Genomic DNA, 27,699 nt, shown 5'->3' with positions numbered 1-27,699 from the left:
AAACTATGAACTTATAGCGAGGTACTTATTACAACAGCGGCTGCTGCTCGGCGGCGATAGTGATGTTCCATTGCAAATTCATTCCTTAGGCGTTCCTCATATAGAAATAATACAACTTCCGACAAGATGTAAGGAAATCAAGCACCTTACGCGAACTATATTCACCGTCACTCTTGATTAAAATATTCAACAATCTAATCATCTCTTTTATTTTGTCCCATACGATAGGCCACCTGTACGATGATTTTGATATCCTCTTTTTATTTTTTCATTAGTCTTCTGACTGCGGACCGCCACGAATTCCTTTCTTGTGCCAACCTCTTCATCTCAGAGAAGCACTTGCAACCTAAGTCCCCAATTATTTGCTGGATGTAATCCTATGTCTGTCTTTGTATACAGTTTTTACCCTCTTCAGCTGTCTCTAGTACCATGGAAGTTATTCCCTGATGTTTTTAAGAGCTATCCTATGATTCTGTCCCTTCTTCCTGTCAGTATTTTCCATATATTACTTTCCTTTCCGATTCTGCGCAGAACCTTCTCGTCCCTTGCCATATTAGTACACCTACTTTTCAACATTTTTCTGTAACACCTCAACGCAAATGCTTCGATTCCCTTCTGTTTTCCCATCTGTTTTCCCATAGACCATGTATCACTAGCACGCAGTGTTATGCTTTCAACATACATTCTCGGAAATTTCTTTCCCGAATTAAGGCCTATGTACGATTGTAGAAGACTACTCTTGGCCAGGAACGCCCTTTTTGCCAGTGCTAGTCTACTTTTGATGTCCTCCTTACTCTGTCAATCATTGGCTATTTTGCTGCTTAGGTAGCAGAATTCTTTAACTTCATCTACTTCATGACCATCAACCCTGATGTGAAACTTCTCACTGTTTTCATTTCCACTACTTCTCATTACTTTCGCCTTTCGATTTACTCTCAATCTGCATCCTGTTCTCATAAGAGTGTTCATTCCATTCAACAGATCCTTTAACTCCTCTTCACATACACTGATGATAGCAACGTCATCAGTGAATTTTCTTATCATTGAAATCCTTTCACCTTGAATTTTAACTCCACTCTTGAACCTTTTTCTTATTTCCATCACTGCTTCTTCGATATATAGATTGAACAGTAGGGGCGAAAGACTACGTCCCTGTCTTACATCCCTTTCAATCCGAGCACGTCATTCTTGGTCTTCCATTCTTATTATTCCGTCTCGGGTCTTGTACATGTTGTACATTACCTGTGTCTCCTTGCAGCTCACCCCTATTTTCTTCATAATTTCGAACACCTTGCACCATTTGATATAACATAAAATGCGTGCTCTAGTGATAAGACTCTTATTGTTTACAGTATTTAATGATCTGGTGGCTCTGTGAGGTTATCCATGAATGATATGTTCCGTGGGAACGCTGCATTGCCAGAAGACTGCGGTGAAAGTCTTGCAGAAGGTACAGGTTGCTGTAATTGCTCCTGAACATAAATAAATGTAACGTGCTGAGCATAAATAGGCTCAGAAAAGCACTACCCTTCGATTACTGTATTGGTGATAGAAACAGAGACTGCCGTAAATTGTCTATGAGTAATTATTCGGAGTGACTTATCATGGAATAACCACGTAAAATTAACTCTAGGAAAAGCAGAACCCAGACTGAGATTCACTAGTAAAATCCTAAGGAAATGTAGTCACGAAAGTACTGGCTTACAAAACACATGTAAAACTGATTCCTGAGTATTCCAGGATGAGTCGTGCATCAAATTACTTGCTCCAACATATGTCTTGTGAAATGACGAAGACGAGAAAGTGAGAGAAAGTACAGGTCATTAAGAGGTTTGCCGACAGTAATTTTAGCCACACTTCATTTGCAAATGGAACAGCAAGGGGGGAGAAGTACCCTCCACCCCATACCTTGACTTGGCCTGCGAAGTGTAGACGTGGACGCCGACGTATGTTTGTGAACAATAAAAAAATATATGGGGATATCAACTTTTTGTGTGTCCTCTTCAACTGACGGAAATACAAATTGCTGAGGGATGAAATAAATAGAAAGTGCAGGGACGCTAAGGCAAATGGCTGCATGAGAAACGTGAAGAAATTGAAAAAGAAATGATTTTCGGAAGGACTGACTCAGCATATATCAAAGTAAAACTGACCATCGGTGAAATTAAAAGCAAGGGTGGTAGCATTAAAAGTGCAACGGGAATTCCACTGTTAAATGCAGAGCAGAGAGCGGGTAGGTGAAAGAATACATTCAAGGTCACTAAGAAGGGGAAGATTTCTTTATTGTGGTAGAAGAAGAAACAGGAATCAATATAGAAGAGATAGGGCATTCAATATTAGAATAATTTAAAAGAGCTTTGGCAGAACTTAAGTTCAAGCAAGGCAGAATGGGTAGACAACATTCTAGCAGAATTTCTGAAAACTTTGTGGGAAGTGGCAAACAACACTTCACATAGTTCTGCAAGTTTCGCAGGAGAGCTTCTGTAAAGTTTGGAAGGTAGGAGACGAGATACTGGCAGAAATAAAGCTGTGAGGACGGGGCGTGAGTCATGCTAGGGTAGCTCAGTTGGTACATCACTTGCCCGCGAAAGGCAAAGGTCCCGAGTTCGAGTCTCGGTCCGGCACACAGTTTTAATCCGCCAGGAAGTTTCATATCAGCGCACACTCCGCTGCAGAGTGAAAATCTCATTCTGGAAACTTCACATTAGTGTATAGAACGTGTGAGTCTGCCGATATGCCATCTAACTTTCGGGAAAACATCATACACAATTCCGAAGACTAAAAGAACAATAAGTGTGAGAATTATTGCATAATCAGCTTAACAACGTATGCATGCAAGTTGCTGACAAACATAATATACAGAAGACTGGAAATACAAGATTCAGGGTGTGTTACATGACAATAAGTTTGGCTTTAGGGAAAGTAAAGGCACCAGAGAGGCAGTTCTGACGTCGTTGTTGATAATGAAATCCAGCTTAAAAAAATCAGTACGCGTTCATAGGATTTGTCGACTTGCATCTCCCCGGTTCCCAGAACTCTTGAAGATAAACGTTGACTGTGGATATCGTATCACAGACATAGTCCTTTTGACTGTTCACAGATGTCACTAAAACCACCCAAAGATGTAAACAACAATGAATGAGCAGCGCCTATTAGACGGAGGGGGTCCGACAGCCGATCAGTTGCCGTCATTCCACCAGGAAGGAGGTACACGGCTCGTGTTGTCTGTTGTTCAACCATGCCTAGACGGTCAGTATCGTGGTTCTATCACGATCGCATTGTTACTTTGTGCCAGGAAGGGTTCTCAACAAGGGAAGTGTCCAGATGCCTTGGAGTGAACGAAAGTGATGTTTTTCGGACATGGAGGAGATACAGAGAGACAGGAACTGTCAATGACATGCCTCGCTCAGACCGCCCAAGGGCTACTACTGCAGTGGGTGATCGCTAACCACTGATTATGGCTCGTAGAAACCCTGACAGCTACGCCACGATGTTGAACACTGCTTTTAGTGCAGCCACAGGACGTCGTGTTACGATTCAAACTGTGCACAATAGGCGGCATGATGCGCAACATCACTCCCGACGTCCATGGCGAGGTCCATCTTTGCTACCATGACACCACGCAGCGCGGTACAGATGGGTCCAACAACATGCCGAATGGACTGCTCAGGATTGGCATCATGTTCTCTTCACCGATAAGTGTCGCATATGCCTTCAACCAGACAATCGTCAGAGACGTGTTTGGAGGCAACCCGATCAGGCTGAACGCCTTAGACACGCTGTCCAGCGAGAGCATCGAGGTGGAGGTTCCCTGCTGTTTTGGGGTGGCATTACGTGTGGCCGATGTACGCCGCTGGTGATCATGGAAGGTGCCGTAACGGCTGTACGATACGTGAATGCCATCCTCCGACCGTTAGTGCAACCAATTAGGTAGCATATTGGTGACGCATTCGTCTTCATGGACGACTATTCGCGCCCCCATCGTGCACATATTGTGAATGACTTCCTTTAGGATAACGACATCGCTCGACTAAAGTGGCCAGCATGTTCTCCAGACATGAACCCTATCGAACATGCCTGGATAGATTGAAAAGGGCTGTTTATGGGCGTCGTGACCCACCAACCACTCTGAAGGATCTACGCCGAATCGCCGTCGAGGAGTGGGACAATCTGAACCAACAGTGCCTTGATGAACTTGTGGATAGTACGCCACGGCGGATACAGTCATGCATCAATGCAAGGGGACGTGCTACTGGGTATTAGAGGTACCGGTGTGTACAGAAATCTGGACCACCAGCTCTGATGGTCTCGCTTAATGGTGGTACAACATGCAATGTGTAGTTTTCATGGCAAATGCGTGTGTACATATACATGTGACCGAAATCGGTGAAATACGTAAATAAATAAAAAAATATAAAAAATAAAATAGAAAATATAAGGCCACAGGTAGACTGATCAGTATCTATAGTAACTCTCAGTCAGTTCACTTCTGTTACAAAGAGCTGAAGTCAAGTCCCCTATTCAAGCGTTTAAGCCACACTGGAACGAGGTGCACAGTTAAGTATAGCACACTTTTCCAAATATACGGTCGCCATGCACAGCTTTCTGTCTGTCAATATGTTTTTATAAACAGAGAGAGAGCTCTAAGCTTCGAAAGAAATCTATGGTGCATGCAGAGGGGTTGTGCTAGGAATAATATTCTCAGGGGATTCTGCAATTAATTGTTGAACAAGTGAGACAAAATGACAAGTTTTGAGTTTCCAGGGCTCTTATTCAGCGCCGGCCTGAGTGGCCGTGCGGTTCTAGGTGCTACAGTCTGGAGCCGAGCGACCGCTACGGTCGCAGGTTCGAATCCTGCCTCGGGTATTGATGTGTGTGATGTCCTTAGGTTAGTTAGGTTTAATTAGTTCTAAGTTTTAGGCAACTGATGACTTCAGAAGTTAAGTCGCATAGTGCTCAGAGCCATTTTCTTATTCAGCACAGATTGCAGTTTACTGGAAACTACACCATCCACACCACCTGGTACAACACTGATTTTCCGAACTGCATCTTCCATTATTTCCACAGCTCCTTGTAAAGGCGTACTTGAAATCTCTCGTTTATTGATACTGTCGGGAAGCCAACTGAAGTGACCTGCGACGTACTGAAACTGCAGTGAGCACTTCAGAACTGTTGACTACTGACAAGGATTCACTCACAGACACTGCAGCATTACAAGAAAAGTTCTCCGTCAGTGACTTCAGAGCTTCAAAGTGCTTACTGTAGAAAATCAACCCTTGTTGCCCACCGTGTCATCACTGGCTACGGAGGCAGAGGTACGCCAGGAAGCCGCTACTTGTAGCGTTGTACACGAGAAGACATTTCAAGAAATCCAACTTGTTGTTGATATCAGTGTGTTTCTGTCTCGGAATTGATATTTAACTGATTTCCCCGCTTTCAACATATGTGGACCTGCGTCTGCGTACATCAGTGGGACTCTCTCTTCTTTTACGCTATCTGACCATAGTGGCATTAAGTCCATCATTAATGATTCTAGCAGTTGTTGAATTATTTGTTGCCTCCAAAGGTTTACAATAAATCAAATAGGATTTTTACGCTGCCTCAGAGTCCAACTGGCCCACAGTTAGATCAGCGATGAAACGGTCGGCGGCATCCGTCGTTCCATCGGCAGATATCCATATAGATGATTTGACAAAGTCTGCCCTGCTTTTTTCTAATATGTCAACACAGCAAGAATCCAAGCAATTCTTCCTGAGAGAGGACTCGTCAGGAAGTTGCGGTTGCAGTATTTCTACGAGAAAATTTTAATTCGGGTACCTGAAGCTTGTTCCTGGGTCTGTTCCCTGCAACTTGCGCGAAACACACTTTGTGAAATTCAGTATTAGATTATGTACGCTGTTCCTGCAACTGTTTAAGAAGAATCTGTTTCTTTGAAGATATACGTTGTTGATTCCTAATATGTAGATCGCTTCGTAGATGTTGTTCAGTTTGAGATTTCACGGTATATCCTATGCGTTTATCACAATTTTGGCATGCAGACTACTTTACCATCAGCGGTTAAAAAACTGTGAATAGAAATCCATGTTTTCAGCTTCGATGACAACGAAGACGCAACTGGTGCCATAGTTAACTTAAGTGTAACTGACTGTTACAGAGTGTGAAGCCTATCAGAACAAGAAAGCAATGCGTTTAATATGAGTCATTGTTGTCTGCATAGAACTTGTGCACTTTACATCTGAATGAAACAGGATTGACATTATGAGAAACACAGTAATAAAACTTAATTTTTTTTTCCTTCCTTACGTTGTAATGAAACTATGTGGCACTCACGAAAATGCATAACAGTTCCGTAATAATATCAAAATATTTAGAATTACATAGTATAGTGTGAAATATGTATTATACTTCAAAACATGTAACATAAAACTTTGAAATAAGGTCCTTTCAGTGAGTGCTTCGACATTTTAGTTTTTCCTATAACTACATACAAAGGAATAGAATATCTAATAACGTAAAATCCGGGCTCGATGTATCACACATTCTTGGGATGTTCCTGAAAGCCGGCCACTGTGGCCGAGCGGCTCTAGGCGCTTCAGTCCAGAATCACGATGCTGCTACGGCCGCGGGTTCGAATTCTGCCTAGTGCATGCATGTGTGAGATGTTCTTAGGTTAGTTAGGTTTAATTAGTTCTAAGTTCTAGGGGACCGATGACCTCAGATGTTAAGTCCCATAGTGCTTAGAGCCATTTGAAATGTTTTGTCCCTGAAATTACTTTCACATCCTTAGATTTCATCCGTTAGAAACTATAATTGAGATATGTCTGCAAGAAAGCTCTCAATCTAATCACAATTCACAAATATAATCTGATGCTCGGTAAGCTCGTATTTTGTTTGCTAAATGACAGTGTGTATCGAATGCGTCCCTGATGTCAAGGAACATGGCATCACCGTGAGTGTCGTAATGTATATCATTCACGAACAATACGAACTGAGTTTCCCAAGATCGTTGCTTGGGGAGCCTTGGTTATTTTTATAGAGGAGTTTTTCGTTCTCCAGTGACTGAATAATACTTGAGCACAAAACATGTTCGATAATTTTACAACCGATAGAAGTCAGTGCAACTGTCCGTCGACCAACGGGAATAACCTGCGCTTTTTTCCACTAGCTAGGCACCGTGCATGTCCAGTGACCTACGATAAACTACTGCATAAAGGTAAGCATGTCCTTTCACGTAATATCGCCAGTGCCTCATTCGGTACGGATGCCTTTCCACTGTTGAGCAGTTTTAGCTGATTGTCTATTCTGCGATCACTTATCTCATACGAACCATGGTATAATCTTTCGCGGTGAAAAAAAAAAAATCATAAGACCGAATTCTGTGTCGGTCTTCTCTCTGTCATTTTCTGGTTAGACGCCAGTACTGTCCACAGCGACCGAACAGACAGTTGAGATCCACTTGCTGACTTTGCGTAAGACCGAAATTTCTTAGGATTTTTAGTGAAATCGGCTGGCACAACTTCACTTCTGAATCCATTGAACGCTTTTGTATTGCTCCCAGTACAACTTCATTCAGATTTTGTTTGTCAAATAGGCTTTGAATGCCCTTAAATCTGTGACGAAGCTCTATTTGCTTTAATAGCAACTTTCTAACGAAGCTATCGGCCCATGGTACATATTTGCCGTCTCTCAAAACCGTGCTCGGCACATACTTGTCCAATATTTCTCGTATGCTGCTTTTCAATTTCATCCATTTGTACTCCACATCTTCGTCCTCAGAGCAAAATATCTGATGCTGACTGCTCAGACAATCTACAAGTGTTGTGTGTTACATTTGCTACGCAAAAGTATTTTCCTACCTTTCTTGACATTCCTTGTAATACTCCTAGTCATTTATGCTATTATGCGCTTATGAGCACTGATGGCCTTTTCTACGTTAGCTGGTTCAACCAGTTCGGGTCTATTAGCTGTTAGAGAAGGGAGAAAGGAGGGAAGGGAATAAGAATCTAAATTAACGTTCTGGCGATGACGAACTCGTGAGCGACAGAACAAGGGAAGGGAAGGAAACTGAGCGTACCGCTTTCAAATGAACCATATCAACTTTAGGAGATGCAGGTAGAGCACGGAAGATTCACGTCTGTATCTGAACCGTTTTCTACAGCTACATCAACATATATACTCCGCTTTCCATCAAGCGGCGTGTGGCGGAGGGCACAATTCGCACCAAACCGCAGTGCCTTACGTCTGCGCCGCTTCCCTCGGTGGCAGAAAGGTCACGGAATGAGTGCAACACAGTGATCTCTCTGCCTCTATTGAACGCTCTCACTTGTTTTTACACTCTTGGACGCCGATGTGATATTCTGTTCCTTGCTCTCACGTATCCACTTCGTTTGAAGGCTCTTGACTCAGTTAGATTGTACTGACGATGACCATTCCGGTCACACGACGTCGTAACTCATCGCTTGTAGGCTGTTCACCACAACCCACGAATGTTGGTTCATTTGGGACTTGAACTTTATGACGTACTACGGCAGTATGAGCATAAAATAGATAATCTAATTCGAAACACAAATTACTAGAGGATTTTAATGCCTCAACGTAATTGTTAATTGCTTAAAAAAACTCAGGACATGGTTCCTTTGAATAGAACTTGACAAATATTAAAGGATCGGTAGTGGTATGACGTAGTCAACTGCACCTCTTGTGTGTCGCTGGATCTGTGGAACATCCGGAGCTGAGCGCACCTTTTCCAGCACGGAGCAGTGTCTTACTCTTTCGTTCAGCGTTCAGCAAACTCAAGCGCTAAAATTCGCGCGCCTTTATTTGAAGCGAAGAAGTCTTGTTAAGGTGGAACGGTCGTCGGCAGCCTATTGTAGACAGTTTGCAGATGTTCATAAAAATATGTAAATGGAAACTTTCCGTTCAATGATTGGGCAAGATGAGTCATTAATCGGTTATTCGCAGAGAGTGAGCTTAATTACAAATGAACACAGTGGACAAATCAATTTCGTCGTCGTTAGAATGTAGTATCCTTTGGCGTGCTATATTATTTCTTGAACAATTATTAAGGCGTACGCGAACTTTTATAACGCTATAGCTTAATCTGAAAAAGCAATACGGCAATTGCAGACTTCAATGTGAATGTCTGATCGCCGGAAAGAGAACATTATCAATTAACAGTCAACAAAAATATGCGGGGAGAGAGGTTACACAATAATGTTCTGATGCACCAACATCCAAACTAGAATTTCACCACTACTGAACTCATCGGGACGTTAAAAACTAACCATGCTACTACACACTTAACCGTAATGATTAGAGACGAAAGTAGCATTTCTGTTTCCATATGTTTTCATTAATGTGACTTCAATTTCCTGAAAGCGTTATCATCAATGAACTCAACACAGTTTTCTATATTACTTGGTGCACTATATGTATTCTGCGACATCATCAAGATACAGTATGTTACTACAATACGTTCATATGAGCAGTTTATTAGCAATTATCTCTCTGGAAATGTTCTTGAAACAGACAAAACTCCTCACACCTCAGCTTCATTCACTCTTACTGTACTTTGTTATTCCTTCTTCAGTGCAAGTCAGAAGAAAGCGAAACGAATACCGTTTTCGTATTCTTTAGTGCAAGGGAATGGAAAATGTTAGCTTCAAATTTCCAGCTATAAATAATCATCCATGCACGGAGAGATTTTAATCAGGGGACAGGCTTGAGGAAGCAAGAAACGCGAAGAGAATGACTTCTGTAGCAGCTTAAAATTATTCTTACTTAGATGTCCCACTCCTCCACCAACAGCGAATGATATTACAGCCCAGTTGTGCCAGGTCTATAATTAGAGGGATTTTAACTACAGGTCTAACGGCGTCCAGAGATTATAGACGGCCGACAGCGGACGGCCACCGCAGCCATGCTTATTGTAAGCGAGTCATTATGTCTTCCGTCTCCCCTACTCGGACGCGCGCTGCTGCTCAAATTATTTGTAATTTATCCTGATGGCGGTATAAATTACGACATATCACGTTGTCAAAGATATTTGCATGTATTGCATGCTGTGGAAAGCGGGTACACTATCGGCTCAAAGATATTTGCATGTATTGCACGCTGTGGAAAGAGGGTACAGTAACGGCTTAAAGTATTTTATAAATATGAAAGATAAGAAGTAGGATATGAAAAGTTACGATTTCAAAGAGTGTGTATTGACTATTACACATTCCTTTACTTCAAAGGTAAAAGATGAGTCGCAAAAATAAAAGTATTTCATCTCAGAACATGTGTAAGTAGGCTATTTAGGTTTTTATGTTGGTAACCCCACGTAGCGCTCTGTATGAAAATCACTGACTGTGCTGTGTGCAGTCTGTGGCTGGTTTGCATTGTTGGAATTTTTTATTGTAGTGTTGGGCAGTTGGCTGTTAACAGCGCGTAGCGTTGAGCAGTTGGAGGTGAGCGGCCAGCTGTGGTGGATGTGGGGAGAGAGATGGCAGAATTTTAAGAGCGGGCGATCTGGACGTGTTGCCATCAGAGATTAAATTTGTAAGACTGGATGCCATGAACTGATATATATATATATATATATATATATATATATATATATATATATATATATATATATATATAACACTATTAACGTAAATACATTGTTTGTTCTCTATCAAAATCTTTCATTTGCTAACTATACTTATCAGTAGTTAGTGCCTTCAGTAGTTAGAATCTTTTATTTAGGTGGCAGTATTGGGGCTCGCTGTATTGCAGTAGTTCGAGTAACGAATATTTTTGTGAGGCAAGTGATTCATGAAAGGTATAGGTTATTGTTAGTCAAGGCCATTCTTTTATAGGGATTTTTGAAAGTCAGATTGCGTTACGCTAAAAATATTGTGTGTCAGTTTAGTGTTGATCAGAATAGGTAAAGAGCGAAATGTCTGAGTACGTCCAGTTTTGCTCAGCTGTTTGAAAATCAAATAACGTAAGGGGTTTACCAGCACAGTAATTCATAATTTTTCTAAGGGGACGTTTCACATGGAGTTCACGATGGGAACGTTTTCGAACCATTAAATAGAAAATAACGTTTATGTACTACTAACACTCGTATTAAGGATTATATGTGTGCGAAATGAGGTCGTTTCAATCTGCGGAGGAGACCAGTGACCTTTGTATCGGATTAGATTATAAAAGTCTATTCTCAAATCAAAAGCAGCGGACAGACAGAAGTGGACATTGATAAGAGTTATCCTCCCTCCGCCTTTCTGACGGGTTGAACTCCGCTGGGGACATAGGCAAAGGGATGTTTGAATCTCTGTGGAGGAATCGCAGCCCATTCTTCCTCACAGGCCGGAACCTGAGAACGTAATAATATGGGGCGCTTGAGTCTGGAGTGAAGTCCATGTTCTGATTCATCTCGCGGAAGTTCCACTTTGTTCAATTTGGGACTCTTGGTAGGCCAGTCGATTTCAGGAATGTTACTGACCAAAAGCCAGAGCCTCACAGATGCTGCCCTATTACAGGTGCTCTGTCATGCCGACACCAACAGTCTTCGCCTCCGAAGTTTACCTCTGCTTTACGCAGTGCACTATGGTGTCAAAAGTGTTCATATACTTCCTCATTTAGCGTTTTATTAAGCGCCATAAGGGAACCACACACTAACCATGAAAAACGCCTACATACCGTAACGCCGGCACCTCTGTGGTTCACTGTTGGAACTACACACGATGGTGGGTAACGTATTCCAGGCATTCGTCAAAGCGAAACCCTTCCATCAGATTGCCACAGGGGGTATCGTGTGACATCACTAGTTTCCAGACATCCACTGTCCGGAGGCGTTACTTTTAATCAACCTCAAGTGTCGTTTAACATGGTCTACAAAAATTTGTCCTGTGTACGGAACATTTGAGCCAGAACTGTTGGAGGATGTACCTAAGCAAAGGATGCGCTTCCAGCAGAATGGGGCGCCATTCCATTTCAGCACTCCTGTGAGGAATCATCTGCGAACCACTTTCGGGAATGGATGGATCGGCCACCCAGGTCACCTGACTTGTCGTGTCTAGATTTCTTCCTCTGGGGGCATGTGAAGCAGCTAGTGTATGAAATCGTTGTGGAAACAGAAGAAGCCAACGTTGCTAGAATTGCCGTCGCTGCTGGTACCATTGCCAACATGCCAGCGATCTTCGAACGGACACGACAGTCATTGTCCTGATTCGAATGCTAGCAGCCCTGTGGAACTCATTAATGATTCCTTCCGCTGATTTCATGCGAATTTTTGCAACCATCCTCCACACTGTGCATCTTCGTGTTTTCGCGGCGTAAAGACTGTTCGATAAAGCTTCGGGCGTGTAGCCGCATAAACTTAGCTTCTTCTGCTAATTTTTCGGCTGAATACTGTCCAGCCATCTTCAATGTGAACCGAGGGGACTGACGCTCCAGCACTTGCTCCTTCCTTTAAAACCCGAGGACCGAACCACTGCGTATGCGCCCAAAGACACACAAGGCGGCAGTGAAGTTAATAGGTGGTAAAGAGGTGTAACATATGCATGGAAATTAAATCTATGGCTGCGCAGTCGTTCAGCACGGTGATATCGATGTGTCACGGAGAGTTGCACCGTCGCGACGTCTTTGTGATGTAATTAGAGAAATTGCTGGATTCCATGATTTGTCCAAACTGAAACCGCTATCTCTATTAATTAGTGGCCGAGCGGTTCTAGGCGCTACAGTCTGGATCCGAGCGACCGCTACGGTCGCAGGTTCGAGTCCTGCCTCGGGCATGGATGTGTGTGATGTCCTTAGGTTAGTTAGGTTTAAGTTGTTCTACGTTCTTGGAGACTGATGACCTCAGAAGTTACTAGTGCTCAGAGCCATTTGAACCATATTAATTAAATTCGTCGCCAACTGAATTTCAGTTGCTTCTTTCACTACTGAGTCCCAGAAAGATGAAGTCGAGGTTAAATTTTCGACATTATCGTACAACATAGGGTGCCCAGTGTCAATACAGTGCTCCGCCGCCGCTGATTTATTGGGTTGTAAGAGACGGATGTACCCGCGGTGCTCTGTGCATCTCTCCTGGATTGTTCGTGTCGTCTATCCGATGTATGAACGGCCGCACCCACAGGGGATCTCGTGAACCACAGGCTTCCGAAGCACGAAATCATCTTTAACGGAACCCAGGAGTGCTGCAGTCTTTGACGGAGAGCGAAAAATCACTTTCACCTCGTGTTTACTGAGGATCCGTCCTATTTTTGACGAAAGGCTTCCCACGTATGGCAAGAATGCCATGGATTTTGGTAACTGTCAGTTGACTCATGACTGAATTTTTGTCAAATAAAAGTATTTGTTCGGTAATGATAAATGACGCATCAAGTTGGGTCACCCTTCCATGTCTTTTCCTTAAATTAATCCCTGTCCTTGTTCATGGCCTCACCGACATAAAAACATGCTTTACTGTATTGAAAACAGTAAAACTAGGTGTATAAGCACTTTTCGATTTTGTCTTCGACCTTCATCTTAAGTATCCTTACTTTTAAAACAAAGCAGTTCTGAGTTTTTTACTTACGAAAGAAAAACATTTTCTGTACTTTTCTTGATGTTTTCTGTCCACAGAGCATTCGCATAGGAAGCATCATCTTTGCTTTGCCACCTTTGCACTTTTGATGCAGGAGGAAGAGGAAGACAAGAAACTTTACAGCGGCGGCTGTACCAGAGATGTTCCCGATTCAAGACGAATTTCTCCCTTTTCGTAGTGGGTTTCTTTCTTCTAGTCAGGTTTTAAGTCCAACCAAAATGCGAAGTCATTGAAGACACTAATGTTGAAAATATTTTAAAAAATAATCATGAGCCATTTTACTGTCAAAGGTTTTGTTGTGCAGATCCTGAATAATTTGTCCGTTGTGTATGCACCAGACGTATTTACACTGTAATCTAGGATTATAATAGGTTTTACTGCGTCCGATTCAACTATTTCTTCTTTGAAATGCATAGTACTCAGCAGTAACAGTTTCTCACCCATTTTCGGGCAGTAGATGACTATCGGATTTCGAAGAGACCTGAAGCTGCCGTTCCTCCCCTGCTACGACAAATTATGCAGGTAATTCACGACGATTTTTTCTTATTGTTCGAAGCATCTACATCTGTATTCCGCAAACAAATAAGAAGTGTGTGGCACAGGACACGTTCCATTGTACCAGTTACTTAGGTTTTCTCTCTTCCATTGAAGTTTCGTTTGCGGGAAGAATGATTTTTTAATGTCTAACCTGGTCTTCGCAATCCCTACAGGAGCGATACGTAGGGGGTTGTAACATATTCGTAGATTCTTTACTTAAAACTGTTTCTAGAAGCTGTCTTAGTAGGTTTTTGCTGGATATTCTGGGTCTGTCTTGGTGTGTCTGTCAGTGCAGTTCTTTCAGCATCTTCGTAACACTCTCCCATGAGTCAAACAAGCTCTTGACCGCTTGTACTACCCTTCTTTGTAGCGTTCAATACGATTTGTTAGTCCTATTTGGTACAGGCCCCACACACTTGAGTAATACTCTAGGATCTGTCACACGAGTGGTTTGAACGCACTCTCTTTGTAGACCGAATGAATTCCACTGATATTCTACCAATGAACCGCAAACCGCCTTCTGCTATAATTAAGACTGAGACTATGGGATCATTCCATTTCATATTCCTATAAACTGTAACACCAGTTATTTGTATGAATTGCCGGATACCAGTTGTGATTCGTTGCTTTCGTTTTGTGAAGTGCTCAGTTTCACATTTATGAACAATTAAACCAAGTTACCAGTCTTCGTAGCACTTTGAAATCTTATAAGCACTCATCGAAAATCTGCACAGTTTCTTTCACACAGTATTTCATTACAAATAACTGCATCGTCGGCAAATAAGACTGGCATTACTTTTAATAATGTCTGTCAGGTCATTAATATACAATATAAACAGCAAGAGTCCAAACACACTTTACTGGCGCAGACCTGAAGTTACTTCTACGCCTATAGATGACTCTCTACCCAAGATAACTTTCTGTGTCCTCCCTATCAAAAAATCCTCAATCCAGCCCCAAATTTCGAATGACACCCCATACAAACATACTACTGATATTAAGCGTTGATATGGTACTGAGTCAAATGCTTTTTAGAAATCGAGGAATACTGCATCTGTCTGAATGCTTTGAAACCTTGTGTTCAGCATGTCATGTGAGGAAAGTGCGCCGGTCGAAGTGGACGTGCGGTTCTAGGCGCTGCAGTCTGGAACCGCGTGACCGCTACGGTCGCAGATTCGAATCCTGCCTCGGGCATGGATGTGTGTGATGTCCTTAGGTTAGTTAGGTTTAACTAGTTCTAAGTTCTAGGGGACTAATGACCTCAGAAGTTGAGTCCCATAATGCTCAGAGCCATTTGAGAAAAGTGCAAGATGCGTTTCACATGGTCTGTGTTTTCGCACTCCATCCTGTTCAAGGTATCTCACTGCGTTTGAGCTAATAATATATTATAAGATTCTACAATAAATAGATTCAAGGATGTGGGACGGTAGATTTGTGGATCACTTCTGCTACCATTCTTGTAGACGGTTGTGACCTGTGTTTTCTTCCAACTATTGGGCTGGTATTTTGTTCCAGGGATGTATGATGGATTATAATTAAAACAGAGGCTAACTCAGCCCAAATTCAGTACAGAATCTGATAGGGATTCCATCGAGCCCTGGATCTTTATTCAATGTTAACGATTTACAGAAGGACGATATTAAGGTGACTGAATATGTACAAATATTAATCAACAGAAATTGAAATGAATCGTTTCTGGCAGACATTAGACTACCTTTATTTTGCAGTATAAAATGTTGCTCTTGGTTTTTGTAAATATCATGGTCGTCTCTTGGCTGTAAAATTACTAAATTGTACAATCCACAGTTGCAATTTCGGCTATGTGGCTATTATCAAGTTAATTACGCCTTAATACACATCAAACCTAAACACCATGTGACATTTATACGTGTCACATCAAATCTTTTTCAGATTCTGACGTATGTTAAAGCGCAGATATTTCCACTTGAAAACGTCCACGTGGCAATATTGGGAGTAGTAATGCCATGAGACCCGTAACCGAACTACAATAGGCACAGTACCATTATCTGGGCATTCTGCCGCACTTTCACCAAGTGATCATGTAGGTTATAGATGGTATCATCAATGATCTGAGCTCATAACATCATCCGTATCATTGATGTCATCATCCTTGTCACTGGGAAGCCACAAAAAAAGTTCAAATGTGTGTGAAATCTTATGGGACGTAACTGCTAAGGTCGTCAGTCCCTAAGCTTACACACTACGTAACCTAAATTATCCTAAGGACAAAGACACACACCCATGCCCGAGGAAGGACTCGAACTCCGCCGGGACCAGCCGCACTGTCCCTGACTGAAGCTCCCAAGACCGCTCAGCTAATCCCGCGCGGCTGGGAAGCCACAAACCTTTCCCCCCTCCCCTCCTTATTTCCAGCCAATCGTAAAGCAGTATTAAAAATGGAAGATGGCGGAAACAGCCCAATTGTGTTAGTGGACAATTAAAATCCATATTCTCCTCCCGATAACTCAGACATTCACAGTAAAGTATGTCTTATCTCCAACCAATCATAACACAGTAATACATGAATAATCGATGAATGTCTCCAGACACTAATACTGCAGTATTATAAATACGATATGATATAAATTGACCAATTGTGCTGTGTACCCCATGCCCCCATCTCTGTGTTCCATCAAATCAGAGTATAGTATTTATGGTGTCAAATTATATTCTTTCGGACAAGCACTTGGCTCTCCACTCCTCTCTATATCCAACCAATCACATCATGGTATTAAAACGATACATGAGGTAGCAGTAAAAAAAAAAATTACTTAACTTTCGCCTGAAAAGTCAAAAACATTCATTATTTCCTTGACAGTCAAAGATGTTAATTGTTTATAACATAAAAATTGTCATGTTACATTATTTATGTACCAGTTCTTACCTTTATGTAAATATTAAAGTGGTGTTAACTTGAAAGTTATGTATCATTTAGCTGCACATACGTACCTCCAGCTTAATATTAAAAGACTCTGAGGTCAAAGATGTACATTATATACATAAACAAACATATTTCTGTAATTTTCAGTAACTATTATGTTTTTCAGAATAAAATACAGTCGTCAGTTGCAAATATATCATTAATATGCTTTACCGGTTTCGACAAATTGATTTGTGGCGTCCAGAAGCGTACAAAGTTCAGGACATTACGATTCTTTACGTCTTGATTGTAAATATATGTGAAGTATAAAAAGTACCTCACAGAATGTTGAACAAGATATGGAAAAGACTAAACCAATACTAAGAAAGTTTCTATAAAATATTTCTTATACTTGACATACATGTAAGCCAATGTCAAAAGAATTATAATATCCCTAATTTTGCTGGCTTCTGAAGATTACAAATTAATTTATCGAGACTGATAATGGGTATTAAAACATATTTGCAAGTGACGACTGGATTATATTTATAAAAAATATGCCAAATACTGTGACCTCTAGTAACCATTTCTCCTTCCGTCTCTCTCCCTCCCTCACGCACACACACACACACACACAAACACAGACACGCACACACACACACACACACACACACACACACACACACACACACACACACACACACACACGCACACACACACACAAACATATACACAAAGCTAAGTCAAACTGTCTTATCGTTACAATATACATTGCTGAGGGAATGAAAGGAAAGACAAGCAGTATATAAATAATAATAATTTTATGATATACAAATTTTCACAGAAAACTTTCACAATTTATGTCACATGCAGTGGAAATACAAAAATTTAGCGCACATTCTACATCTTCTTCCACATTTTTTACATCACTGTATATTGCATACAGCAGGTTCTTGGAATGTGAGTAGATATTTGAAACAACTCTATTACACACCAAGTTTTCACTGCAGATTCTTATTGAATCAGAAACAGTTCCGTGTAGCACATACACTGATACCTACCATACACTTCAAAAACAACGTAGTTTTAGGAGTCTGAAGAGCACTATAAATAAAATTCTCTCATTTACATCTGTAAAGACTTTTAGATCACCAATTGTTTTATAAGTGTGGACGAAACCCTCATGTGAATAGATCAAAGAGTCACAGTATTCTTCCAATGTGCGATTGTTTGTTAACAGAAATTGACGTTTTTGTATACACAAACAATTATGTACCGATATTTTCAAAATCGACTGTTTCTCGTTTATTCTCTCTTCCACAATGTATTATGCACATAATGAAGCAGTTGAGGAAGTCGGATTTGGCGAAAATGATGGTCGAAAATTTTGACCGTAGATATATCCTCCAGTCCTTCAAATCAGACAGCACCGTTGCTCCACATTTGGAGGTGATACGTTTTACACTTCATGACTGTTGGATTTGCCACAGCAGGAAAAATGCCATTAACAGGCATTAGTCAGCATGGTCTTTACGTATCTTTTGTGAAAGACTCATTTCCTAGAAAGAGGACCGCTCCTCGAGATATTTCTGGAAACACAACTTCTCTTTGGAGAAGTATGTTGGCACTGGACAGGGAACAGATTAAGCAGACAACACTTCCCCGCAAAAAAACCTCACATTAAAAAATTGTGGTAAAATATTTTTTAATGGATGCATATCAATGACAGTCATTTTAGGACTCGCCATGGCACTGTGAGAGATGAACTGTGTTGTTATCTCTTGCAGTTACCTATGCTTGCTCGCCCATCTTGCGCTACACAATGCACTCGTGAAACCAGCTATACTGTTTGACTAACATTTTCAGTTCTTCTGCAGAAGTGAATACGATATCTCGCAATCTGTTCCCATACACCAATGCGTACTGTTTGATTCAGATCAATAGGTATATGGACTGTTTCAGAATATGCGAAATGTACTTTTTGTAGACATCTCTCAACCAATGTAATGTCTTCATACCCGATCTCCCAGTCTTAATTATTTTCGACATTCGTTGTAAACTTCAAGCAATAATCGAAGCCCGTCAGCTTGATTCTTGTTTATTTACACTGTTTGTTCTCATTTTCAGTGTGTTCAAGGAATTTTAAAAATGTTAGCTGTCTTATTAATCAATAAACCTGCAGGAACAACATTTCCAAATCTTCTTCAGACCATTCTTTACCCATCTAAAACTTTAAAAAAGGGGTAAGAGAAGTTTTTTACAGGGTGAGCATTACCAAGAGATTTATTCGACGACTATGTAGTTCAGAATAGGACGTGCCTTCGACAACCAATCATTTCCACCATTTAATCTGTCTCGCAACTTGCTAGCAGTATTTTAAATTTCTTTTCCACCATTGTAATCGATATACTAGCAAGAACAGCCTGTTTTGCCCTTTGAAAACCTTCTGCAATCAATTAACTACCCATTTGAAACATAAAGAAAGCAGGGACACTGCCTAGTTTCATTCAACAACTATGTGATACAGGAAGTAGAGCTTACCTAGACGCAGTGTATAGCCAATAGTATGAGAGAACTGATACGTGCAAACAACAACCGACAAGATAATTCGCTGTATGCCTCTTATACTAGTATATGGTTGCGCTCACAATCTTGGGCAACGCTATTTTCGAACACACTCTTTTCTGTGATGGAGTCATTGTGTCTCTTCTATTTCATGTGGTTTGTAAATAACTATTGATGGTCTGATAGGATTACTTTTATAAAATAATATGCATGCGCTGGCTCTGATTCACAGTAGATCATGGGGAATAAATTCCAGATTCTGATACACAAGAGATTTATGGGAGGGTATATCCTATAAACTACTTATATTATTAAGTAACCCGCGCATTCTGGTAATTCACGGATGTTATTACGAACACATATAGATGTTTTAAAAACTGGTTTCAGTTTTTTTTAATTCAACGCAGAACACCTCCTTTTCTTCTAGACAGAGAGGCTATAGGTTTTTGCTGTCGGGGGATAAGCCACTGACAAATCTGTGGCAATAAATCTCAACTCACCTATTTGTTGTCTCAGTTTACTTAGGGTAATCTGTTTGCTAATGGTTGGTGAGGAATTTGCTTTATCAGTAATATGATCGCGCAGTCTATGATTCAGCACATCAGATGAGAAATCTCTACCTATTCACAAATGAGAGGGCATCTTGAATAGCTGGGAGTAGAGTCGGAAATATGACAAAAAATATCAAGTCTGTCATTCAAACATTTCATTGTCATTTCTATGAATACATGTTTTCTTGTCATTTAATATTACAGAATCTGTTGTCCCTCTGATCAAGCACGGGAGATAAGAGGCTGCAGCAACAAGAAAGTTCTTCTGGAAGAATTCGTAACTTTTCGGAAGCTATAAAAAGCAGAGCTTCCAACTTTCTGAAGTCATTTCTGCTTCATCTTCAACCTGCAAACATCTTTTAAGCTACTGACGTGAGAGCAGCTGTGGAAAAAGAAATATGCAAGAAGGAGTAGAGTTTCTGCCCAAAAGCAGCTGGGAGTAGGAAATTCAAGGGGAAAAAAGTAAGTTTTCTTCTTATTTTTCTTCTTATGGACACTGTCATTCAGACATTTTGATTGTCATATCTGTCAATACAAGTTTGTTTCTCATTTAATCTGCATTCCACCCCATCGGGTAGCAGTCGGATAGGGCAGGTGGGAAATTTGCAAGAAGAAGAAGGAGAAGCAGTAGTGGCAGCAGGGGAGCTTCACAAGACACATTGGTAGGCTGAGCTTTCATCGACTAACTTATTATTATTATTATTATTACTTATTATTATGCCTGAATCAGCAGCAAAGTATATTAAATTAGATTATAATCTCGAAATCTCGATTGGCTTGATGCTGAATCTGCATTCAGAAGACGACAATCTACAGGTGTCCTAGACGATGAGCTCTCAGTTAAGGGCCCTAAGAATTTTTTGGATGTTTATTTTCCCATTTTCGAAAACAAAGTTCATCAAATTAAACAACCTATAAAGATGAATTGTTAGCTAATCTGAAACTTTATCTTGTAAAAGAAAGGTCAGGAAAACAGATGTACATCACTACAAAGAATGCGGCACTAACGCTGTATACTGATATCAATGCATGATACTTAACCAAGGAATTTTGAAAAAACTCGAAACCTTCGAAGCTCGCAATTCAGGTTAGGCACTGAACAAAATAATTCAGGCGTGGATTAACATAAATGACAATAAGGGTCTTTTGACACAAGTACACATGAAACTTCCTAAAGTAATAGCAGATAAACACCCAGTAATAAACGTAAAATCAAATAATAATGCATTTTTAAGTGGTCAGTTTTGTCAGTATTGTATCCAGTAAATAAGCATACACAGCGTGTGTCTAACTATATGAAATACGAAAACCAATTCAGCTTTGCCAACAAACAATTCCCTGCAGAGACGAAACATATTGACACTTTCGAAAAACAGAATGAAGACGTGTCTATAAACGTGAACGGCATGCAGTATTAAGTTATGAAAGGGCAACTATAGAAGACGATACAGAAGACAAAGAAATTGGAGTTCTACCACCGCATGGTGAAAAATACCACCACTACAGACAGGTGAATGAGGTTAATGTTGGAAGTTGCCGATAATATAGATATATACCCCAGGTTGTGCGTCATATTAATTCTCCTGCCGCCAATCGCATCAAGCAACGTGCTGGTTTAGCTCTTGTTCGTGAAAGGATCCACTATACTCGCCGTCAGTTAGATTTTGTTTCTAAGGAATTATTTCAGCTTCATTTAATGATGGCGTCTAATGTTTCTGAATTTTCTTGGAATTGGGTGGACGGTGCCTCTTGGTCACAGTCTGACTGGGAATTTCAGTCTGTAACTGCTCGTCATTCGGCGAAGTTTGAACGTTTCCTTGGCTCAGTATCTAATTCTAATTTTAATTCTCGACGTTCTGTGACTAATCTCACGGCGAAAACGTTTGACGACGCAGCTTTGTCTGTGCTGGGGAAAGGTTTGAATTTCGCACCGACGCCTAAGAGTTTACCAGTTGTTGATTTTATTAGTTCTATTGAACAGGCTGTTTATAGACTACCTTCCGCGGCTGCGGAACAGGTTAGGAGGGAAGCTTGTCGTGTGTTGACTGGGGCCCGTCCACCCAAGTGTAACATTACAGCAGCTGAGACGGCTGCTTTACGTTCACTCAGAATGGATCCTGATATTGTTATTTTACCTGCGGACAAGGGAAATGCACCATTTTGTTGAACAAGCACGATTACATTCAAAAGATGAGTGTCTACTTTCTGATTCGGCGTATCGCAAAATCGGTGCTGACCCTACTAAGAGTGTTGAGAGAAAGACTAATAATCTCCTGAAGAAAAGTTCTTTCACAGGAGACTATCAAGAGTCTTAATTCTTACTGTGCTGTACCACCTAGATTATATGGCCTCCCTAAGGTCCATAAAGAGGCTGTCCCGTTGATGCCTATTGTTTCTAATATTGGTGCTCCGACATATCGTGTAGCTAAACATCTTGCTAGTTTGTTGGGCCCACTAGTAGGTAGGTTTGAACACCACATTATGAACTCTGCAGAATTCTTTCGTCGATTGCAGGGATTGCATTTGAATGACTCTGATATTTTAGTCAGTTTTGATGTGGTTTCTCTTTTCACTCGCGTTCCTTTCTGCGATTCGTTGCAGCTAATTGAGGTTAAGTTTGGTGTCGAGTTAAAAAATTTGTTTCGACATGTGCTGACTTCCACTTACTTTTTGTTCAGTGGTCAGTACTACGAACAGACTGATGGAGTGGCAATGGGAAGCCCGTTGTCACCTGTTGTGTCCAATTTGTTTATGGAGGACTTTGAGGGACGAGCATTAGAGTCAGCGACCTTGAAACCTGCGTGTTTTTTCAGATATGTAGACGATACTTTTGTTGTTTGGCCTCATGGTAGTGAGAATTTAAACCGATTTTTGGAACACCTGAATTCAATCCACCCGAATATTCAGTTCACTATGGAGGTGGAAATGAATGGATACCTTCCCTTCCTTGATGTGTTGATCAGAAGGAAGACTGATGGTACGTTGGGACATTCTGTTTATAGGAAACCTACTCACACTGACTTGTATCTGAGAGCTGATAGTTGTCACCATCCAGCTCAACGTGAAGGAGTACTTCGTACCTTGCTTCAAGGGTCCACGTTATCTCAGACCCTGAAAGTTTGGCAGCTGAGCTATCACATCTCGAAGTCACCTTTCGTCAGAATGGTTATAGTGAGAGGCAGATCAAACGTGCGTTACGCTATCAGCCTTCTGTGCAACTGGTGAGTGACGATAGCAACGAAGTGGCATCTAAGTCTAAGACCTTTTTGCCTTACGCAGGATGCATTTCCAATAGGATTGCCCGTATTTTGCGGAAATATGATGTGAAATGTCTCTTTCGACCACCTTCTAAGACTAAGGCCCTGTTGGCGTCCGTAAAAGATGGTCCTGATTTGCGTAAGGCTCGTGCCTACCGAATTCCTTGCAGTTGTGGCATGTATTGGTCAGACAATCAGGACTGTGGAAGACCGGTGTATTGAACATAAGCGTCACACACGCTTACAACAGCCGAGAAAATGCGCCATTGCAGAACATTGCCTTGACACCGGTCATGCTATGGAATACAACAACACGGAGATTCTGGCTTGCACGTCCAGCTATTGGGACAGTATTATTAAGGAAGCTGTTGAAATCAAACTATCAAGGAACCTTGTAAATAGAGATGGTGGATTTTGTTTAAATGCTGCTTGGAATCCGGCTCTGTCTCTCATCCAAAAGCAGAGGGACAGAATTAGTGCCACCTCACCTGTTGATTGATAGTCACTATCGATATTTCTGATGTTGGTTATCTTTGTTTGTGTTGACACTTGTTCTGTGTGTGGTGTCTTCCTTGTTTTCCCTCTGTGAACTGAGGTGTTAAATTCCCTTGCACATTTCTTCCTCCTTGCATTTGTGCTTTCAGAATGTCAGGGTGTGCACTTGTCGAAATATCGACGGTGGTCGACGACGTCACCCAGCAGCAAACCCGTGAGTTATTTGAACATTCAATTCGCCGGGAAAAGTTAAGGTCTGACATAGACATATACCGTTTCTATCACATAAAAGCAACTTGTCGAGATTAGCACATTACAACATTACAGCACATTGTGATTCCATATCCATCTGTGATCGCTGCCTCTGTTATCCTTCATTTCCACGAAATATTAGGCGAAGACTCAGTTGAATTTGAACCGTTTAAACCAGTTGCAAGGATACCGCAGGATAAAATTATCTCTTCTGGCCCCGCGGAACTCACGTGCGCCTTATTCTTCAGAATGTAGACGTACTTAAACTATTCAAGCTTACTTCAATGAGTAATCAAAGACTTGAGCACAACAAACAGATTTATTGCTGTATTTAAACACAATAGAACTTCTCATCGTCAGGGGTCTGAAATTACTGAATGCTGCTAACATCAAGTTGACAATTCTTTTTCAGACAACACTGTTAACATTTTTACAGGAAAGGCTACTTGGAAGTATTCCGTGGAGCGACATATAGCTTTTAAGTGTCTCTGCTGTACTTGCGGTGAAATCAGACCATCTGTTCCGGCGTGCACAGGACCCACGAAGCCCAACAAATACCTCAGACAGAAATTACAGTACTGGCAGGCACTTAGTCTCTACATGTTACGCGAACAGATCATTGATTTACAAAATCGAAACCTTATTTAAGGGTAACCTGTATCAATACAATGCCACAATATAGTATATTTCCTCAATCACAATTCGTAATGATGAGAGCGTAGAAATTTTAATTAAAACATTATTCATGAGGATCTCCCAAACTAAAACTTCGAAATACCTGTGCTAACATGGAATGTGTTGTGGAACCAGCTGCCGTTTGCAGTTTTAGTACAGACTCAGGTTCGTACTCTGATCATATATTTACATAGAGCATTCGGTGTCGCTTATAACATACAGTGAAGCTATAACAAGGAATGTTTTCACTTTAAATTGATCAGAGGCAGCGATTGCATGGAATGGTTTCCTCAAAAGCTCTGCGCAATCGCTGAGACTGTGAATACCTTTTTATTACAAAATAAAACAATGAAAATAAGAGGAATCAACATTCTGCACAGCGAAACGTCTGCCACATTCGCGAGAAACCCTTTGAGGAAGACGCTGTAAAGCATTGGGATCATTGTCATTTCACAAGTGCGTATCGAGTTTCAGCATACCCAAGCTGCAACGTGATTTATAGGTGTCAGTATTCTGTATCCATTGTGTTCCACAATGTGAGCTATTATGATGGACACTTCTTGATCACGAGTCTACGTGAGTGAAAGACAATAGATGGTGAAGAAGAAATTACATTAAAAAAAGGTCGCGTTTCTATTTTATCATTAAATATGGAAAACTATAAACCTTTCAAAAAGAGTATTCAGCTAATGTGTCAGGAGAAGATATGCAAAATAAATTTCAGATTCACTAAATTTTTGACATGTTTTGGAAAGTATGCATCTTACCTGGAACCAGCAGCGCTCAAGATAACGAGGTCATATTTTCCCGATGATTGACAGTTCAATTTAGTTGACCAGAAGCAAGTTTTCCCGTATGAATATGTGGCCAATGAAGCGAGTCTTCTAGAAGATCATCTGTGTTCTCGCGTAACCACAAACGCCGGAACGAAGATGCGAAACGAAAGACCAGAGAAGGCTGTGAAGAAAGGGCGGCCAATGGTGCGAAGAATCGGACAGCGCCGCGCCAGGAGCGCTCCTGCAACAGCTCCATATAAACGCAGCTCCTGATAGCTTCGGCCGAACATAATAGACCCGAGTCAGCAACGTGATTAGTGCTACGCTATCAGCATCAAGTGTTTCCTTGGACTTGGTGTATAGGAAGAACTGTTCTGTTATCATGCCGCCTCTCGCTAGCGACATTTGCTGTAGTAAAGTTTTGTCAGTTTGCTTTTCTGGAAATAAAACTGCTAATGTTATTTGTTTGAAATTGTTGTATACGATTCCGAGAAAGCTGCATCCCGTAGGCACCTTATTAGCAACGAATGTGTAAGACCCCACAGTGTCATCAATCGCCTGCCGGTGTGGCCGTGCGGTTCTAGGCGCTTCAGTCTGGAACCGCGTGACCGCTACGGTCGCAGGTTCGAATCCTGCCTCGGGCATGGATGTGTGTGATGTCCTTAGGTTAGTTAGGTTTAAGTAGTTCTAAGTTCGATGGGACTGATGACCACAGATGTTAAGTCCCATAGTGCTCAGAGCCATTTTTGAATCCCCACCATCACACAATTCCGAGCAGGTGAGGCGACTGTATGAGGAAGGCTACACCGACGGGAAAGTTGGGAAGGCGTGCTTGCAACACAATGCAACTTCTTGTAAAAGACGAATATCGCAGCATAATTTTATGAGTTTATCACGTGTGTTTATTTTAAACTTTTTCTGCTGGAAAAACAGTAATATATTCCTGAAACAAACTGGGAGCGATCTGCAATATCTAACAACTGAAGGAAATTTCACAAGCCAAAATCACTAAAAAAAGGAATTTTATTGGATGACCAGTTTCGACAGAGCTAAGCTGTTACGATCGGACCACACAACATGTAAAAATTTTGAAGCAAAAGATACGATGATGACAGGGTCGCTGTATAAAAACTAATCATCCAATAAAATGCTTTGTTGCCCATCTTGGCTTGTGAAGCTTTCTTCAATTATCACACAGAGCAAAAACTTTTATTAGTTGATTAAAAATGGTTCAAATGGCTCTGAGCACTATGGGACTTAACATCTGAGGTCATCAGACCCCTATAACTCAGAACTACTTCAACCTAACTAACCTAAGGACATCACACACAGCCATGCCCGAGGCAGGATTCGAACCTGCGACTGGAGCGGTCGCGCGGTTCCAGCCTGAAGCGCCTAGAACCGCTCGGCCACACAGGCCGGCTATTACTTGATTAAATAAGTACATTTGGTAGTACTAATACGCTGCACAGAACCATAAAAAGCTTTACATATGGACTTTTAACATTGAGATGTCTGTCTATAGATTTGTACATGTTTCGATTTCATAATATGTAATGGAATATCTGGATCCATGAATCGTGATGCAGTCAGAAATATGGAGTTTCGTTGGACGAAATCGGTTAATTATGAACGTTAGCGGTACTTCGTTAGTACCGTAACAGGAAAAAGTTCACGTAAAGTAAACGTAGAAATATAAATTGCTGGATTGAAAAAAAAAAAAAAACAGGTAGTTTAGTTGGGTACGTCTATCATCTCAGGTTCAAAGTAATGAGGTACATTAGCAGCCGAAATGAGAATGATCTGACAGATAAATCGATATCCGCCTTCAGTCGTGCAGTATCTTGGTATCTTCTTTGAAAACTCATGAAATGTTTCAATTATTGAAAGGTAGTCAGTCTTCCGAATGCAGAGGCCTGCTGCAATGTAGGAATGTATCATAGTTAACTTTACCATCTTCTAGACGACCGAATAGCGAAATAAGTATGTGCTGGGCGGCTTTCGTGATCAAGTGTAACTTTGACAAGATGGTGCATTTGCGGTGGAACGTTATTCCCTCCCACGTAAACTGTTCGATCGACTGCTTCTCCCCTGATTTCTTTCTGTGGGGAAAGTTGAAGGATATTTGCTGTCGTGATCCACCGACAACGCC

The sequence above is a fragment of the Schistocerca americana genome, chromosome 4 (assembly GCF_021461395.2).
Source record: "Schistocerca americana isolate TAMUIC-IGC-003095 chromosome 4, iqSchAmer2.1, whole genome shotgun sequence".
Taxonomy (NCBI): Eukaryota; Metazoa; Arthropoda; class Insecta; order Orthoptera; family Acrididae; genus Schistocerca; species Schistocerca americana.
The sequence above is the reverse complement of the archived record's forward strand: the minus strand, read 5'-3'. Positions refer to the sequence as shown.